The sequence below is a fragment of the Rattus norvegicus genome, chromosome 6, assembly GCF_036323735.1.
Source record: "Rattus norvegicus strain BN/NHsdMcwi chromosome 6, GRCr8, whole genome shotgun sequence".
Lineage (NCBI taxonomy): Eukaryota > Metazoa > Chordata > Mammalia > Rodentia > Muridae > Rattus > Rattus norvegicus.
The window spans coordinates 56,353,799-56,364,100 of record NC_086024.1 but is presented as its reverse complement, the minus strand read 5'-3'; the positions used below and the strand labels follow the sequence as shown (position 1 = coordinate 56,364,100).

The window sequence follows — 10,302 nt, the reverse complement described above, 5'->3', positions numbered from 1 at the left end:
AGCCACGCCTCAGCCATGGCATTTAAAGATACCGGGAAGACTCCCGTGGAACCCCAAGTGGCGATTCACCGGGTTCGAATCACGCTCACCAGCCGCAACGTGAAGTCGCTGGAAAAGGTTTGTGCGGACTTGATCAGAGGCGCAAAGGAGAAGAATCTGAAAGTGAAAGGACCAGTGCGCATGCCTACCAAGACGCTGAGAATCACTACCAGAAAAACCCCTTGCGGTGAAGGTTCCAAGACGTGAGATCGTTTCCAGATGAGAATCCACAAGCGACTCATTGACTTACACAGTCCTTCAGAGATTGTTAAGCAGATTACTTCCATCAGTATTGAGCCTGGAGTGGAGGTTGAAGTCACCATTGCAGATGCCTAAGTCAACTGTTTAAATAAATTGACTTAATTGTTAAAAAAAAAAAAGATACAGCAGCTCTACAATGCTCTAAAACCATTTTTCTGTATATGTTAATTGTCTCAGGCATTTGTTACAGTAACACGAATGTAACCAACACAGAGGCATCCTTTAAATCTTTGTACACAAAATAAGACAGTGGCCTAGGTGTGGATCTTGCTTCCTCTTGTCCTGAGATGAACCTGTCTTTGCAGTCCATGACACACCTAATATGTAGGCTTGTTGAGATAAGAAACTTAGAAAACTAAGTAGAGGGGAACAGTTGAGGGTGTATTTTGTTTCTGTGTTTATATGTGTACAACATGGGACGAGAAAGTGGCTTAGAGGAAGGACACAATGTGCGGGAACAATTGAACCTGTTGTTTTTGTCTTTGAGATTGTTGAAGATATTACAAAACATGAAAAGAGGAAGCTGCACAGAAGTGATGCACATCCGTCTGTCAGTCACTTACTACAAATGCAGTCTCAAGACTGGCTCTTTAGACTAACGTTCTTTCAGATACCTAGGAGTCAGAAAGGAATACGCTAAGAAAAGCAAGGTGCTACTTTGTGAAATGCTTCCTGATATCAAAATTCTCACCAGTTGCCTTCTCTAAGCTCAGTGATGTCTGTGGCTTTTAGAGAGGCTTACCCTTTCCACCAACACCATTCTGCTTTCACTGTGGTTAATTGTAGGATGATGTCATTATGCAGGTGAAGGCAGGTACAAGATAGAACAGGGCCTGTCATTGGATGAGAAGGAAGGATGGGCGGAAGAAAAGTTTTAGAGAGGAGAAGAGAACAGGGGGGAGGATATTGAGATTCCTCTCTGCACATTTACAGGTTGTTATGAATATTCTTAAGAGATGAATGTATACAGGGCTTTGTATGTCTAGGTGGGCAATTATATATTATCAATTGGACCAGAGGATCCAATTGTGTGTTCTTTCATGTGGCAATTTCATTGAGTTCAAGAAAGTATGTGGTGGCGGGACACACTGAGCCTGCCATGGAATTGGGATGTGTATGTCTGGCATGGTGGCAACCTGACTTGGGATCTAGATGGGTAGAGAGATGGTTGCCAGGCTCAGAGAGTAGCCATTGGCAGTGTGATATAGGTTGGAGCTAAGTGGGTGAGATGCTTTGCTGACTGAGATGAAAATATCAAATAGATGTCTTGGGGCACTGAGGTTCAGGCACTAATGCAGGGTAAAAGAAACCTACTTTATTATAATTATGCCACAACAGTTAATTATGGCAACAATTGCTCATTTTCCTCAGGATCCACTGAAGCCTCTCTGCCTTTAGAAATGGACTCATCTTTATGTCTGAGGTCAGCTCATTTCTCTTTCCTTACCTTCATGTCAGTAAAAGGTGAGGAGGATCTGAGGTGTGTAAGTTGTTCTACAGGGTCCCCCTGCTTGTCCTTTTGCATTTTTCCTCTGATTCCAGACAGGGTGTGGGTGTCTTGCTGAGCTAGAATAAGCCTTCTAGATGGAACTTCATTATATGAGAGTGTGGAAACATTTCCTGCAAAAGACCAGATACTTGTTCTGCTGGCTCTGCAGTCTCTGTCAGGATGACTTAACTCTGCCACCACAGGATATACTGAAGCTTCAGTGGTATATATATATATATATATATATATATATATATATATATATATATATATATATATATATATATATGTGTGTGTGTGTGTGTGTGTGTGTGTGTGTGTGTGTGTGTGTGTGTGTGTGTGTATCAGAAAGTCTGCTGCTTAAATAGTAGTCTGCTGACACTTGCCCTAGGTGAGGGTGGGATAACAGGAGACCAGGACAGAGTTTCTCTACTGAGCAGAACAGAAACTCCAAAATACAGATGAATTACAAGAAACTGTCTACCTCTAGCACATTTTATATCTTTAAGAGCTGCTCTGCTTCCAACTAGCACCAAGCAAATAAACAAAAACAGCAGGAGAAAGTGAATGAAAGATTAAACAGATGGGCTTCTAACATCTTTGTAATGCATCATTTGAAAATGGCTTCAAATAAGCTCTTACACTATTAGCCTCAGGCTTTTCTTCACATGCAATAAAGCTATTTCCGTTAACCTTTGGGATAAATCTATTTTCCAAACTTTCAACTATATTAGTACTTAGTTATTGATTGAACCCTATCCAAATTCTTTACTTTTGAAAATGTGGAAATCAGAGAGGTGTGAAGGAAAAAATATCCCCCAGGTTGCTATAAACTAATACCCTCAAATAATACCCATTTTTCATTTCCTATACTGTATTTTTATACTTTGTTTTTAATAGTGACTTTCCTCTGTAATAGTATTTATAGCTCTATGTTCATCCTTAAAGTTAAATATTTCAGTACATTTGTAAATTAAAGCTGCATGTAATCATGTAAAGGTTTTTACTATTATACTATGTATGATACAGGAAAATATTAGAATTAAGTTAAAACATATAAAACTGTCAAATTTAATTCTCTTTTAGCCAACATTTGACAGTTTCATTTGCTTTGACCTAGTGTGTTTAAATGTACAGTTAGTCAATAAAAAAGTAGAATCTAAAAATATTGTAGTCAGTTGTATATTAACATAATTCTTTTATGAATATATAACAAAGTAGGTAACATATTTTCCTGTTGTAGTCTATATGTATCATGCAGTACAAGTAATAATACAATATACATTTAAATGATTTATTGATGCTGATGCCGTGCTGGGTCCCTGTTGCATGAAACAATGTTTTGTATGAGCCATTGATCAAGAGAGGAAAGTAAGTGAAAATATTCCCTGTAGCAGTGGGAATAGGAAGAGTTACACAAACATTCAGGATGAAGAGATTGTTGGCGAATACTGGAAATTTGGGGGCAAGTTACTACTCTTAAAAGGTTATTAAAGAAAAGAGTAATGCTAGAATAAATATTCGAAAACAAAGAGAAACAGTTCAGTGCATGACCAGGGACAATGCTACTGGCAGAGAGAACTGATGTGTCAAGGCAGACAAGGTGTCAGGCTGACTTGGATGTTGGAGAAATATCATGAAATACAAGAGGCACCTCGGAAAGAAGAGGAGGAACAAGTGACAGAGGGTGATTTGATGTGGTGAGAGACAAGACGACATTGTTCTACGACAGGCCTTTTTGTCACTTAAGGACATAGAGTTTGACTTAAAATGAGATGGAATCCATGGATACTTTAGAATGATACCCCCATCCCCACCCCCACCCCCACTCCCCAACCCCCAACCCCTCCCACCCCCTTCCATAAAGCAAATGTATAGAGAATGATCTCCCAACAAGTCTGAGGCAGTAGAGAAATCTGCAGAGCTGCCACAGGAGCTTCAGTGACATTGTTAGGAGCTTTAGTGACATTGGATGGCTATATTCTAGATGCATTCTAAAGAACATACAAGATTTGCTGATGGATGGCTGTTAGAGGAAGAGGAGAAGTTAACGATTGTAGCAATAGTTGAGTGATACGCTCTAATCTCCTGACCACAGAGGGGGTTCCTCGCTACCTGCCCAATGTTCTGGATTCTTGAATGAAAGACAAACACATGCAGCCTTATATTTAATATGCTTTAATCAGCTCATTGGCCGGGCCACTCCCAAACTTCCACGTTGCTAACACCTCCCCTCTGATACTCCTGAATAATTACTTACTAAAATCTATATTCTATCTTTGCTATCTTAGATCCAACTGGAAGGGGCCCCTGGAACCACTCTTCCAAGTCTCTTATATGATTCCCTTATATGCTTTCCCTTCTGCATCTCTCAAGCCTGGTCCTCCTGCTTCCCAGGCATGGCAGAACTCCATCCTTCTTCCCTCAGTTCCCTTAACCAAGTGAGGGGGAAGTGGGGGAAAAGGGTGGCAGGGGCGGGAGGGGGGCGGTGTTAATCTAAAGTCCTGCCCCTGTCTCCTGCCCAGTCATTGGCTCTAGCAACTTCATTTACCAGTTAGAACCAACTGGAGGCTGGGACCTCCAGAGTCTTACATACAAGAGGGATTCTCTTGTAATTTTCTGGGAACCCAATTAACATAACACAAGCGTTAACTCAAATCCATAACAAATCTCAAAGTTTGGGTTCTCAGAAAGGGACGATGTGGGAGAGGACAAAGGTAAAGTCAACTTTGAACATGGTCAGTTTATTATGATTATTAGGCAACCAAATACAAACTAGGTAAGGGTTTAATCACTTCGGATAATACATTTCCATACTAAAGCTTATAAGAACTCTTCGATTTCCTTCTTCACTCTCCCGTGGCTGTGCTGGTTTATCTTCCTCAGTGTCTTTCCATATCTTACTGTGATAAGGTTCCCTCAGATACTGACATAGATCATATTATCATATCCTTTAACTCTCTTGATAATCACAGATCACCAGAGAAGCATTCTGTGATAGATAAAGCGGTTCTTTACTATCCCAAGCTCATTAGTACTCTATTTCCTTTGTCTTCTGTTCCCTGATTGCTTTATTTTGTTTAACGCAACACATATGAGACATACTTACTTCTTAACTTCCAGGTTTCTTCAGCGGGGTATGAACTCCAAGTGGTAGACAAGGAATTAAATGGCTTGGCTTTCTTTTTCAGCATCTTTGAGCACATTAAGGTATTTCTACTGAGTGTCTTAAGCCCATATATGAAAGCAATGGCCTTCTCTATGACCCTAGAGCAGGAGAGTACTAGGACCTGGCCTTTTCTGCCCAGCAAGGAATTTCTTTACAGATATTTCCCCATGGTTTATGCCGAGATTTGTTTTCTTCCCACTTTACAAGACAGCCCGAGGCTCTGCCTATCTCATTCTGACCTCTCCTCTATTTCCTTTAGTAGATCACAGATTATGGTTTGATGGTCTCAAGCTTTTTCCAGTTCAATTCTGCATCTTTTCTTTTTGTCTTTCACAGAGGATATAATTCTACTCATCTCTATTTTCCCAAACTCACTAGCAATTTTGATTTGATCTTTGGTATCTAAGATGACACAGTTATAGCTAGAAGTGTTCAGTCTGCCTTATTAAAATCTCAAAGTTGATGTCTCCCTATGTGGATGACAGCAAGGAGCTTGTCCAAGAGCATTTGTGGGACCAAATAAATATCATAATATATGTAATAAAAGTTTCATTGGAAATGGTGGACAAAGATGTTTCAGCTGAAGGGATTATGAATTATCATGGATGGTTTATCTTTTTAATTTTTTAGATGATTAACCAGAACCTCGTAGGCATTAAATAAATTGGAGGCATTAAACTGATGATTATTGGAAGCTGCAATGTGAATAATATTTGATGATTAACTTCCCTCTCCTTTGAGACCTACGCAGGACCAGCACAATAGTAATAATTGTGGCAGTTACTGTAACTTGCTCTTTTCTAAGTATGCATGGCAAGCATTACTTGTTTAACATCTCAATATAATGCGGACAATTCACTTATTTCCTCAGTTTTCAAGTCAGAGTCCAAATGGTTGCATGAGGATTCAACCACATTTCTGGGGCTTGAGCCCCAATACTGCTTCCTTGAAAATACATCTTCATTTTCTGTTATCAGCACAGATCCTTGCATAATTCTTCAACCATTTTGGAAGCCCTATGAAATTTACTTCTTGAATTTTATCAACACTTTCTTTGGAAACTATCATGTTCTTAAGTGAAGAATATTGTATTAGGCTAATTCAATGTATATGGGTTTTTTTATTTTATTAAAATAGCTTAAGCATTGATGCCAAGGGTATCAATGAGATTTATCTCTACACTGGATTATTTCTTTTAAGCTTAAGTAATTTACTCAAACTTAAAAATGGTGGCTCTGCTAGAACTAACAACTTCGAAGTGAAAGACTTTCTAACCATTTTCCTGTTCTTTTCGAATCACTAGCTCTTGGACAAGATTTCTTTTTTGGTTACTCTCCCACTGTCTTTAGCTTCTTTATGGTTTTACATAGCTATCATTTGAGGATTACAGCATCTCCATATTGGTTAGCATCATAGATGAAGGACATTATCATGGAGGAAGCATTACTGTTTGTGTCTCCATGGGTCCTGAAGAATGGTCACCTTCTGGTACACATTCATAAGCATACTATGTGCTACAAGAAAAGTCCAACTTTTAAGACAAGTTGCCTCAGCGTCTTTCACATTACGTTAGCTGTACTATCATCTGATTTATTCAAGCTGCTTGACATCCTTTTGTTTTCTACTCCTTGGAGGATAACATCTTCCCATAAATTCCTTCAGGATTTAATGTAATTCTAAGATCCAAATAGCTTCTTCTTATAGATCTACATTGGCTCCTCAATCCATTGTTGCCTCAAAGACTCTTTAAAAGTAAGGATCTCACCCATAGGTGGGTAGACCAATGCAACTGCTCTGAATTGCCTGCCTGCGGTTGTTTGGTGGTTTATAGGTCTCCTGTTTATCTTGCTCCCTACCTCCAAGAGTTTTAAAATTGAGTATATTTTTTCCTCATAGTTAAGATTCTAGTCCCCTGATTTGATCTGCCATCTTTCCCCATGGCTAGCTGACTTTGGAGTAGCACTTGGGATGACTATTGCCTACATTAGTTTGGTTAATTACAATCCTTTCACCTCTACGTGACATTTCTAACTGAAGTTATGATGTTGCTTTGCTAATTGTATAGTAAATTTCCTTTTTCCTTAAAGGACCAGGTTATAATATGTTGGATGCACTGAAAATGGCAGAGACAGTTTGACGTAAATGTAAACATGCATTTTTACGATTGTAGGTTTGCATTCCAGAGATGGCTAGTTGGCGAAGCACTTGTTGCACAATTAGGAAGACTGCAATTCAGATCTCCTGTGCCCACATAAATACTGGGTGGGTGAGGAGACTTGCCTTTGGGAAAAGGAGTCAGAGCAAACTGGTTACAAGACTAGCCTAAATGATGAACTCTGGGTTTAGCAAGAGACTCTGCCTCTATATATAAGGGAGAGAGTAACAGAGGAAGAAACCCAATATCAAACTCAGACACACCCACATGCATGCAAAGCTCATATATCTGCACTTACAGACATGTTGTCATGCAGAAATATAACACACACACACACACACACACACACACACACACGAACAAAGTTTTAGGAAAAGGTAACAAGTAGTTTTTAAAAGATTCTGAAAACTGATCTATATTTTATAGAGCAAACAAGATATCTCAGGATTGACTTTGTTCTAAATATTCCTCACAACATGGGGACTTTAATCTTGCTTGTCTCTCAAATATCTATGCAGAAAGATCAATGATATTTATAGAAAGAGGAAAAATCAGTATGAGTTTGTGTGACACAACTTTTGAACTAAGTACGCGAAACTCTAATCTCAAATTATAGCACACAGAGTGTTTTCCTTGTCGAAGTGCTGAACCTGAAACGATGTATGCAGAAAAGGCAGGGAAGTGCCTCCATCCATCCACCCCAGTGTCACCCTCACTGGTAACACCTATGAAGATGGTCACTTGTTTAACATGTGAATAATTTAGTTGTCAAGAAACTACTATTTAAACAGATTAGGATAAAAGTCAATACATGGGGAGAGTTTGTAAGTTAAAATGCTAGACCTTATAAAATTTTTTGGATTGTCCTTATTAAGGAAACTCCCAACATTTTTGCAGCAGATGGCAATTACTACAGGGTTCCATGGCTGCTCAGAATGCAGAGACTGTGGGATGCTCAACCCTAAATGAGACATCTGTATCACACAGTCTCCCACAAGGCTCGGAAACATTTTGGAAGAGGTGATGAAAATGTAAGATCCAGAAGCTGAGGAGGACTGTGGCAGAATAATATATTTTAGACATGGCTGATTCACTGCATTCATGAACTCAAAAATGCTGTGGTGCCTGCAAAGGACCAACATGGGATCAAGCCAGTCAAAAATTTAGCACAGACCAGAGAAGAACTCACTTCATCCCCACATCTAATGGAAGAGTTTTAGCCGTTGAAGGTTTCTGGGATAGAAAGAGTCAGATCTCCTCGCCGAGGGAAATGGGTCTTTCCCTTTATTAAGCTGCTCATATGCGTAGCCTACACGTATGCACATAATGACAACACTGACTGGACTGAAAGCAGAATGAGGTTGAGAAGGGGACATGAGCAGGGGAATTCTGGGAAGTGTCAGAGGCACAGAGGGGGTTGATATGATCAAAATACATACATGTATGAAATTCTCAAATAATAAGTATATTAAAGCTAGTTTGAAATGATACTATAAATATAGTGAAAATTGTATCATACAGAAAAAAGCTGCAGAAGAATGTTTTTAAGGTATCTAAAATATATGTAAGAAAACTGTAGAGGCCAAATACACACGAGGCTCGTCAAAGGCAATCATGTACACAACAAGGCAAAGCTGAGAGCAATGAGGCTGTTTAAAATGTGGATGCTCTAGAGTGAGACAGACATTTCTGCTCTAAGTCTCACTTTCATTTGTAGAAATCTATCTCTGTCCTACATTATTCTGGGTCAATATCTACAATTCCTTCATCTCATACTATACTTGAGACCCAGTTTCAACTCTTTGAATCAATATTATCATCAACCTAAAGGGCTTTTCTGAGTTGAGTTCATTTATAAACTTTGCCATGTGCAGATACAGATTCAAATATAGGTATTTGTATCCAAAGAGCCACTATGTTACCCTTGGATTCTAGCTTACACATCCTTTCTTTCAACCGTACCAGGAATGTGTTTTTCATTCCTCAAATAGAGATAATTTGACTTCTTCCTTTCCTATTTGTATCCCCCTTGATCTCATTTTGTTGTTTAACTACTCTAGGTAGGACTTCAAGTACTATATTGAAAAGATACGGGGAGAGTGGGCAGCCTTGTCTAGTCCCTGATTTTAGTGGGATTGCTTCTAGTGTCTCTCCACTTAATTTGATGTTGTTTGTCGGTCTGCTGTATATTGCTTTAATTATGTTTAGGTATGGGCCATGAGTTCTTGATCTCTCCAAGACTTTTAACGTGAGGGGTTGTTGTATTTTGTGGAAGGCTTTTTCAGCATCTAATGAGATGATCATGTGTTTTTCTTCCTTGAGCTTGTTTATATAGTGGATTATGTTGATGGATTTCCATATATTGAACCGTCCCCGCATTTCTGGGATGAAGCCTACTTGATGATTGTGTATCTTAGTTTTGATATATTCTTGGATTTAGTTTGCAAGAATTTTATTGCGTATTTTTGCATCAATGTCCGTAAGTTAAATTGGCCTAAAGTTCTCTTTCTTGGTTGTGTCTTTGTGTTGTTTAGTATGAGTGTAATTGTGGCTTCATAGAATGGCTTGGGTAGTGTTCCTTCTGTTTCTATTTTTTTGGAATAGCTGAGGAGTGTTGGTATTAGCTCTTCTTTAAAGGTCTTGTAGAATCATGTGCTAAAACCATCTGGCTCTGGACTTTTTTTGATTGGGAGGTTTGTAATGATTACTTCTATTTCTATAGGGGTTATAAGACTGTTTAGACAGTTTACCTGATCTTGATTTAACTTTGGTACATGGTATCTGTCTAGAAAACCATCCATATCATCTAGATATTCCAGTTTTGTTGAGTATAGGCTTTTGTAGTAATATGTAATGATTTTTTTTGAGTTTCCCCATTTTCTTATTATGTCTCCCTTTTCATTTCTGGTTTTGTTAATTTGGATACTGCCTCTGTGCCCTTTAGTCCATCTGGGCTATCTATCTTGTTGCTGTTTTAAAAGAACTGGCTTTTGGTTTTATTGATTCTTTGTATCCTTCTCTTCGTTTCTAATTGATTGATTTCAGCTGAGTTTGAGTATCCTGCTCTTGGGTGTGCTCGCTTCTTTCTGTTCTACAGCTTTCGGGTATGCCATTAAGTTGTTTGTGATCTCTCCAATTTCTTTATGAAGGCACTCAGTACTGTGAATTTTCCTCTTAACACTACTTTCA

General features: G+C 38.8%; 1 pseudogene; it reads left to right on the top strand.

The window, feature by feature from the left end:
- On the top strand, positions 1-413 carry Rps20-ps6 (ribosomal protein S20, pseudogene 6; annotated as a pseudogene).
- Positions 414-10,302: the final 9,889 nt, after the last annotated feature.